The sequence below is a fragment of the Schistocerca serialis genome, chromosome 2, assembly GCF_023864345.2.
Source record: "Schistocerca serialis cubense isolate TAMUIC-IGC-003099 chromosome 2, iqSchSeri2.2, whole genome shotgun sequence".
Classification (NCBI taxonomy): domain Eukaryota; kingdom Metazoa; phylum Arthropoda; class Insecta; order Orthoptera; family Acrididae; genus Schistocerca; species Schistocerca serialis.
The window spans coordinates 238,427,476-238,437,655 of NC_064639.1; the positions used below are offsets into that span (position 1 = coordinate 238,427,476).

At 44.8% G+C, this 10,180-nt stretch overlaps 1 pseudogene; it reads right to left on the bottom strand.

Annotated features, from left to right (window-relative positions):
- Positions 1-2,744: 2,744 nt before the first annotated feature.
- On the bottom strand, positions 2,745-2,862 carry LOC126459420 (5S ribosomal RNA; annotated as a pseudogene).
- Between the last annotated feature and the right edge of the window lie 7,318 nt (positions 2,863-10,180).

The following is a 10,180-nucleotide window of genomic DNA, read 5'->3' on the forward strand; positions in this document are numbered from 1 at the left end:
CGTTTGTGACTATTACAGCGCCATCTATCACGAAGCGAAAAAAGTGGTCCAACTAAAACATTCATATTTCTTTACGTACTACACGTATATGTAATAAAAAATAGGGGGTTCCTATTTAAAAAAAAACGTCGTTGATATCCGTTTGACCTATGGCAGCGCCATCTAGCAGGCCAACCATAGCGTCATTTGGTTTCCCCCTGCAAGCTAGACGAGTTTCGTTCTTTGTAGTTTTTTCGCTTGATGCTTATTTCGGGAGAATTTTGGCCCGGTCACTATCAATGGACTACCCTGTGTATTGCTGAAATAACGCAGAACTTCTTGAGAGTGTTACTTGACTTTTATTGTTTGACTGCATTCACAAAACACAATCAAATTAGCATTCACACAAAAAGTCACAAAATAATTCCAGAAAACAACACGAAGTTGTCAAATACAAAAACTAAGAATAATCAAGGAGCCAAAGGCGTTCCGTACGCAGTCCTACTCTGCTGTGTTGGAACGTATCTGCTTTTAGCGCGACCACTCGAAATCACTGTCGTTCGCCACAAGTTAAACGAGAGAATAAATTATATCTCTAAAAGTGTGACGTAAAAGAAATATTATTTAAAAGTGCAGACAAGCACGCAATTATTAGCTGGTTCTACGTAATTTAGTCGCGGTTTTGACCTGATAAGATATTTAGATGGTATTATCGAGCACGACAGCTTGTATTTTTTTAATAAAATAGTTGAGCATTTCCGTTAGGCCGTTGCTTAGCGAGGTGCGTTGTCGTGTAGTAGAGTTGCACACTGGAAGTTTTTATTCTGTTGCTGTGAGTGGTGAGGTCGAGTATCTGATTTTCTATCGAACGTATACTGTATTGCATAGAACTTTCTATTGAAGCTGAGATCGTCTTTGGTGGTAGTTATTCATACGACCCTGTAGATCTTTTGATAGTCAGATGCGTTATTAATATCATTATTAACATATTCCGGTAGCTACCACTAGCCCGTCAGACCACAAATAGTATCTGTGGCAATTCGTCGGTGCACATCATCTTCGTAGTGTTACGTAGTACGGTCTATACTGAGATAATTTCAACATCGAAGTGAAAGTGTCTACGCTGTGATCTAAACAGACGATATTTCCGATACAGATGTTTTCGCCCGCTGGTTATCTTAGACGTAGTCTTATCTGTGAAGTCGAGTGACGTACTTCCATGACAGAGCTAATATAGCACATTCTTATGTTTGTTGAGTACCACTGAGCGAAACTAAGGTGCTGATTTCTGATGTGCGACATGAGTCGTGAGTCGAGGTTGAGTAACTTGGTAGAGCATTTGCCCGCGAAAGGCAAAGGTTCAGAGTTCGCGTCCGCTCCGGCACACAGTTTTAATTTGCCAAGATGTTTCATATTAGCACACACTCCGCTGCAGAGTGAAAAATTCATTCAAGAATAGAGAAGATTGTGCAGCCTGGCACTATCGCGCCTGAATCAGCTATCGTACGCTAATTCTCTGCAACTATATAGATTGCCCTTGACAAGAGTTAATCAGTGATGTATTTTTTGCCACAATCAGATTAACATTGATGAAGATATAAATGTTATAGATGTCAGTGCAGTTCACGTACCCTAACCTCTAAAGGAACTGTACCAGAGGAATACTGTTGTAGTCAGTAATTCTGCCCTTTCGCCCTCCTGATGTTGGTATATTTGCCCATTACTTATCAGTCACCTACAGTCAGATAGTCCTTCAATATCAATATTCTCCATCAGCCACCGGAGTGTGGCGAACTGAGAATGGAAGCCATTGCCCACCTCCAGAATACTGGTCTCCAAAGTTTCTCCCTGACGTCATTGCTATTGTCTGCGAGAGTTACCTGCTGCCCTGGCCGCACTCCATCCTACTCTACAGAAACTGCCCACACCAAAATCTGTCAACTTAACAACAGCTTTGCCTACGTCCATTTGAGCCTACTTACTATATTCACCAATTCGTCTCCCTCCACAGTTGTTACAACCCGCAGGTCTCTGCATCACCAAATTACCTACTCCTAGACACCGCAGGAGCCGGCCGCGGTGGACGAGCGGTTCTAGGTGCTTCAGTCCGGAATCGCGTGACCGCTACGGTCGCAGGTTCGATTCTGCCTCGGGCATGGATGTCTGTGATGTCCTTAGGTTAGTTAGGTTTAAGTAGTTCTAAGTTCAAGGGGACTTATGACCTCAGACGTTAAGTCCCATAGTGCTCAGAGCCATTTGAACACCACAGGATGTTACCTGCGAACACATCCTTTATTTTTGTCAAGTTGTGACATAAGCTCTTTTTTTTCCTTTCACTCCCTTTAGTACCTGTTCGTTGGTTATCCGATCTACACAATTAATCATCACCATATTTCAAAAACCTGTTAGGTCTTTTTATCTGCACTGTTTATCGACCACGTTTCAGTTTCGATTAATGCTACTCTCAAGAGAAATATAAGCGGCGAACAAAAGTTTCTGTCTGAGGGAGTGTCTGCAGCGTATATGCAACGTACGTGACTCCGATGCAGGTATATAAAAAAAAGCACTCTGTCTCCAGGCCACAAGTAGCGCATCGGGACCATCCGACCGCCGTGTCATCCTCAGATAAGGCTGTGGACAGCAGGGTCGTGTGGTCAGCACACTGTTCTCCCGGTCGTTACGATGGTTTCCTTTGACCGGAGCCGCTACTATTCGGTCGAGTAGCTCCTCAATTGTCATCACGAGGCTGAGTGCACCCCGAAAAACGGCAACAGCGCATGGCCGCCCGGATGGTCACCCATCCAAGTGTCGGCCACGCCCGACAGCGCTTAACTTCGGTGATCTGACGGGAACCGGTGTATCCACTGCGGCAAGGCCGTTACCGCAGGTATATAAACACCAACATTAAGCAAGGGATTAGAGGCATCCATCGGAGAATGAAAAATTTGTATGGGGCAGCATGTCTGTCGAAAACTACCATGATGGAGTGGTGCACCGATTTCCGTGCTACACGTTAAATGTACACACAGTTGCGAGTATGAACAACCATTAGCCGCGTAATGGAATGACGACAACGAAAATTTGTGCCTGACCGGGACTCGAACCCAGATTTCGCGCTTCTCGGCAGCAGTCGCCTTACCATTTGACTATCCGAGCAAAACACATGGCCAGACCCAAACTTCAACATGTAGTAAACGATGTGCCTACAACCTGTACTCGTACATCTATTATGTATATTCCTATACAGGAGAGATATTTTACTTGAAAGCCTTGTCGGCCGGTAAATATGATTTTGCAGTGCCTGTGTTTTTCCGAACTACGACACTATGTTCCATCGGAAGTGCACGCATGTCCGAAGGAACATTGCACCGTAATTCGGAATAACCCAGGCTCTGCAATATCGTATCGTATCGTAAGCTCCGCCCTGGTTGCGGTTCGACACAAGACGCTGGTCAATCAGAGAGACCAGCCTCATCCATTACGGACATTACAACTAGAGCACCCACCCTGTAGTGCCTTCTGTCCCTTAAAAATACCTTGAAGGACCGATGACTCCTGTCGGACGAAAATATGCAGCAGGAACTTATGGACTTCTTCACGCAAGGAGGCATTTTATTTTACCGAACAGGTATTTACAACCTGGTGCGTAGGTGAGACGACTGTCTCAATGTTCAAAGCGATTCTGTCTGATTGGCATACAGATTCTGGATTGCATGGCCCTCGAACGAAAACTTTTTTATCGCCCCTTGTAATTTCAGAAGTCTTCTTTTGGTCATTAGTCTACTGACTGGTTTGATGCGGCCCGCCACGAATTCCTTTCCTGTGCTAACCTCTTCATCTCAGAGTAGCACTTGCAATCTACGCCCTCAATTATTTGCTTGACGTATTCCAATCTCTGTCTTCCTCTACAGTTTTTGCCCTCTACAGCTCTCTCTAGTACCATGGAAGTCATTCCCTCATGTCTTAGCAGATGTCCTACCATCCTGTCCCTTCTCCTTATCAGTGTTTTCCACATATTCCTTTCCTCTCCGATTCTGCGTAGAACCTCCTCATTCCTGACCTTATCAGTCCACCTAATTTTCAGCATTCGTCTATAGCACCACATCTCAAATGCTTCGATTCTCTTCTGTTCCGGTTTTCCCACAGTCCATGTTTAACTACCATACAATGCTGTACTCCAGACGTACATCCTCAGAAATTTCTTCCTCAAATTAAGGCCGGTATTTGATATTAGTAGACTTCTCTTGGCCAGAAATGCCTTTTTTGCCATAGCGAGTCTGCTTTTGATGTCCTCCTTGCTCCGTCCGTCATTGGTTATTTTACTGCCTAGACAGCAGAATTCCTTAACTTCAATGACTTCGTGACCATCAATCCTGATGTTAAGTTTCTCGCTGTTCTCATTTCTACTACTTCTCATTACCTTCGTCTTTCTCCGATTTACTCTCAAACCATACTGTGTACTCATTAGACTGTTCATTCCGTTCAGCAGATCATTTAATTCTTCTTCACTTTCACTCAGGATAGCAATGTCATCAGCGAATCGTATCATTGATATCCTTTCACCTTGTATTTTAATTCCGCTCCTGAACCTTTCTTTTATTTCCATCATTGCTTCCTCGATGTACAGATTGAAGAGTACGACCGAAAGGCTACAGCCTTGTCTTACACCCTTCTTAATACGAGCACTTCGTTCTTGATCGTCCACTCTTATTATTCCCTCTTGGTTGTTGTACATATTGTATGTGACCCGTCTCTCCCTATAGCTTACCCCTACTTTTTTCAGAATCTCGAACTGCTTGCACCATTTTATATTGTCGAACGCTTTTTCCAGGTCGACAAATCCTATGAAAGTGTCTTGATTCTTTAGCCATGCTTCCATTATTTGCCGTAACGTCAGAATTGCCTCTCTCTTTCCTTTACTTTTCCTAAAGCCAAACTGACCGTCACCTAGCGCATTCTCAATTTTCTTTTCCATTCTTCTGTATATTATTCTTGTAAGCAGCTTCGATGCATGAGCTGTTAAGCTTATTGTGCGATAATTCTCGCACTTGTCAGTTCTTGCCGTCTTCGGAATTGTGTGGATGATGCTTTTCCGAAAGTCCCATGGTATATCGCCAGACTCATATATTCTACACACCAACGTGAATAGTCGTTTTGTTGCCCCTTCCCCCAATTATTTTAGAAATTCTGATGGAATGTTATCTATCCCTTCTGCGTTATTTGACCGTAAGTCCTCCAAAGCTCTTTTAAATTCCAATTCTAATACTGGATCCCCTATCTCTTCTAAATCGACTCCTGTTTCTTCTTCTATCACATCAGACAAATCTTCACCCTCATAGAGGCTTTCAATGCATTCTTTCCACCTATATGCTCTCTCCTCTACATTTAACAGTGGAATTCCCGTTGCACTCTTAATGTTACCACCGTTGCTTTTAATGTCACCAAAGGTTGTTTTGACTTTCCTGTATGCTGAGTCTGTCCTTCCGACAATCATATCTTTTTCGATGTCTTCACATTTTTCCTGCAGCCATTTCAACTTAGCTTCCCTGCACTTCCTATTTATTTCATTCCTCAGCGACTTGTATTTCTGTATTCCTGATTTTTCCGGAACATGTTTGTACTTCCTCCTTTCATCAATCAACTGAAGTATTTCTTCTGTTACCGATGGTTTCTTCGCAGCTACCTTCTTTGCACCTATGTTTTCCTTCCCAACTTCTGTGATGGCCCTTTTTAGAGATGTCCATTTCTCTTCAACTGTACTGCCTACTGCGCTATTCCTTATTGCTGTATCTATAGCGTTACAGAACTTCAAACGTATCTCGTCATTCCTTAGTACTTCCGTATCCCACTTCTTCGCGAATTGATTCTTCCTGACTAATGTCTTGAACTTCAGCCTACTCTTCATCAGTACTATATTGTGATCTGAGTCTATATCTGCTCCTGGGTACGCCTTACAATCCAGTATCTGATTTCGGATTCTCTGTCTGACCATGATGTAATCTAATTGAAATCTTCCCGTACCTCCCGGCCTTTTCCAAGTATACCTCCTCCTCTTGCGATTCTTGAACAGGGTATTCGCTATTACTAGCTGAAACTTATTACAGAACTCAATTAGTCTTTCTCCTCTTTCATTCCTTGTCCCAAGCCCATATTCTCCGGTAACTTTTTCTTCTTTTCAGAAGAAGACTTCTTAATACCTACATTTATATTCGATGTTAACAAACTTACTCGATTCAGAAAAATTTTCCTCGTCTTTACTTCTGCCGTCGTTAACTAATTTCCTGCCGAAATAGTAAATCTCGTACAGCATTTGCAGCACCTTATTTCCTATATGAATATTAGTTATTCAGTCAAAGTCTATTTTCACCGATTTAGTTTTTTTGAATATCATACTACAATATCTTGTCGAGACACTATTCATGCTGTTCAACTAATCTTTCTGGTCCTTTGCCATATGACAAAATAACGTCATCGGCAAACCTCAAACTTTTTGTTTCTTCTCTCTGTAAAATAATCCAATTTCCATATTTATATTTATTTCCCTTTGTGCTACTTCACTTGCTCATTGTGAAGGCTGAATAACGTTGTAGATCTGTCTGGCTCAGTCTCTTCTCAGCTAGTGCTTTTCTTTCATGTGCTTGGACTCTGGTCTCTGTAGAAGATGTGGATAACCTTCCCTATGCTGTATTTTATTCCTCCTACCTTCAGAATTTCAAATAGTGTATTACAGTTGATATTTCTCGATAAAATCTAGCCGGCCTGAGTGGCCGAGCGGTTCTAGGCGCTTCAGTCTGGAACCACGCCACCGCTACGGTCGCAGGTTCGAATCCTACCTCGGGCATTGATGTGTGTGATGTCCTTAGGTTAGTTAGAACTATTTAAAAGAACTACTTGAAAGTAGTTCTAAGTTCTAGGGGACTGATGACCTCAGCTGTTAAGTCCCATAGCGCTCAGAGCCATTTGAACCATTTTTGATGAAATCGACAATGTGGTAGTGATCTGCCAGTCAATTATTGAGTGCATGCACATTTCGAACAACGTTCATCTGGATTCAAGACATATCGAACTAAAAAAACGAAAAATCTTCTGTTGTTTGGTTTTTGTATTCATTTATTTACAAAACTCTGCCGGAAAATAATTTCAGAAAAATATCGTACCGCGCTTCATATTACAATTTTTACAATAATTCTAGTTAAGTATAATTGCAAGAGCACATTCATTAATTACGGAAAACTGGAAATAGATGTCATAAAAACTTTCCCAAATAACGAGTCGAAGCGTGTGATAATTTAACATTGGCAGTGTACGACACACCATTTCCCCAGAAGTCCTTCTCGTACACAACGACGCAGCTATCGTCTACGTGGACGCGGAAGCTAAAACCAACCGCACGAGACAGAGAATCTGCATCATATTGGACGTGCTGGTCAATTTGTTTTGCTTATGTACCTCGGTGATTTCAGTCTGCAGCGCTCTCCAGCGGCAGTTGGTGACTGTATCTGTCTAGTAAATCACACAGTTCGTCCACGAAGTGGGCGAACGTAAAATTCCTGGGTTAGTTATATTAAAACGAGCATGTTATCCCTTGTCTATATGCTAGCCATGTTATTCTGTCTGTAGTACACACAAATAAAAACTTCGTCAAGTCAATAAAGAGATAAAAACAGAAGCATTTCATCACCCTAAATATATATTACTGGCCATTAAAATTGCTACACCACGAAGGTGACGTGCTACAGACGCGAAATGTAACCGACAGGAAGAAGATGCTGTGATATGCAAATGATTAGCTTTTCAGAGCATTCACACAAGATTGGCGCCGGTGGCGACACCTACAACGTGCTGACATGAGGAAAGTTTCCAACCGATTTCTCATACACAAACAGCAGCCGACCGGCGTTGCCTGGTGAAATTTTGTTGTGATGCCTCGTGTAAGGAAGAGAAATACGTACCATCACGTTTCCGACTTTGATAAGGGTCGGATTGTAACCTATCGTGATTGCGGTTTATCGTATCGCGACATTGCTGCTCGCGTTGGTCGAGATCCAATGACAATGGAATCGGTGGGTGCAGCAGGATAATACGGAAGGCTGTGCTGGATCACAACGGCTTCGTATCACTATCAGTCGAGATGACAGGCATGTTATCGGCATGGCTGTAACGAATCGTGCACCCAAGTCTCGATCTCTGAGTCAACAGATGGGGACGTTTGCACGAACAGTTCGACGACGTTTTCAGAAGCATGGACTATCAGCTCAGAGACCATGGCTGCGGTTACCATTGACGCTGCATCACAGACAGGAGCGCCTGCGATGGTGTACTCAACGACGAACCTGGGTGCACGAATGGCAAAACGTCATTTTTTCGGATGCATCCATGTTCTCTTTACACCATCATGATGGTCGCATCCGTGTTTGGCGACATCGCGGTGAAAGCACATTGGAAGCATGTATTCGTCATAGCCATACTGGCGTTTCACCCGGCGTGATGGTATGGGGTGCCATTGGTTACACGTTTCGGTCACCTCTTGTTCTCATTGAGGGCACTTTGAACAGTGGACGTTACATTTCAGATGTGTTACGACCCGTGGCTCTAACCTTCATTCGATCCCGGCGAAACCCTACATTTCAGCAGGATAATGCACAACCGCGTGTCGGAGGTCCTGTACGGGCCTTTCTGGATGCAGAAAATGTTCGACTGCTGTCCTGGCCAGCACATTCTCCAGATCTCTCACCAATTGAAAACGTCTGGTCAATTGTGCCCGAGCAACTGGCTCTTCATAATACGCCAGTCACTACTCATGATGAACTGTGGTATCGTGTTGAAGCTGGATGGGCAGCTGTACCTGTACACGCCATCCAAGCTCTGTTTTACTCAATACCCAGGTGTATCAAGACCGTTATTACGGCCAGAGGTGGTTGTTCTGGGTACTGATTTTCCAGGATCTATACACCCAAATTGCGTGAGAATGTAATCACATGTCAGTTCTAGTACAATATATTTGTCCAATGAATACCCGTTTATCATCTGCATTTCTTCTTGGTGTAGTAATTTTAATGGTCAGTAGTGTATCAAAATAGCTAGAAGGTTGCAGGTGTGTGTGTGTGTGTGTGTGTGTGTGTGTGTGTGTAGACATCTACTACTTTCTGTTCAAATGGTTCAAATGGCTCTGAGAACTATGCGACTTAACTTCTGAGGTGATCAGTCGCCTAGAACTTAGAACTCATTAAACCTAACTAACCTAAGGACAACACACACATCCATGCCCGAGGCAGGATTCGAACTTGCGACCGTAGCGGTCACGCGGTTCCAGACTGAAGCGCCTTTAACCGCACGGCCACACCGGCCGGCCTACTTTCTGTGTGTCATGGGCGAAAGAGTGAGATGGGTTCCAAGAGGTAACTGCGGAACTCAAGTTGCTTGCTACAGACGAGATCTTCGGTCTCCAGAAATACAAAGCACTTGTTAAAATAGTGCAAAACACTGTTTTCCTTTCCGTTTACTGATCTTCACTGCAGCGCATGGACATTCACCAGAGCCCTCCTCAAAGTAAACTAGCATGCGAGAAAGGCGTGGGCAGGCGCCCATCTGCGCACCGTTCTTTTGTTTGCTTCCGATGGCGCCCGCCGTGTACGGGACGGCGGCGCTGCTCGGCGCGACTAGAGCACGCAGCGACACGCACGCCGCACGCACGCGTGTGGACACACGCACAGCCCCGCACAACACCGCGCCGCCGGCCGAGCGCGCGGCGCCCGGCGACCCACTTTCACGTCCGGTGGCGCCCGGCCCGCACCGCTCTGCCGTGTCGACGGCCGCTGCCTGCCGCCGGCATTTAAATGAGGCGCCGGCCGGCCAGCATTCAGATGAGACCTCCTCCCGCCCCCCCTCCCCCCCCCCCCCCTCTCACTCACCCGTCACTGCCTCTGCCTCGGCAACAGCTCGCGCCTCGCCACGTTCTACGGGCGCCCTACTGTTTACCTCACAGTCCTTGCTCCGACAGCCACGTTTACAAGCCGAGCGTCAGTAGCACCGCTACTTGCTGCCTCAGCTAAGCCGTCGTCACTCGAACCGTGCATTCGAACGTCAAAATTGAGCGTGCCGAGTTTATGACGTCATACCGTGGAAAGAGCGCGTTGGGACAACACCGATTCAAAGGAAGGCCTCGGCGCTTGTTCGTGACGTCACGTCAGCTAGGCACGGC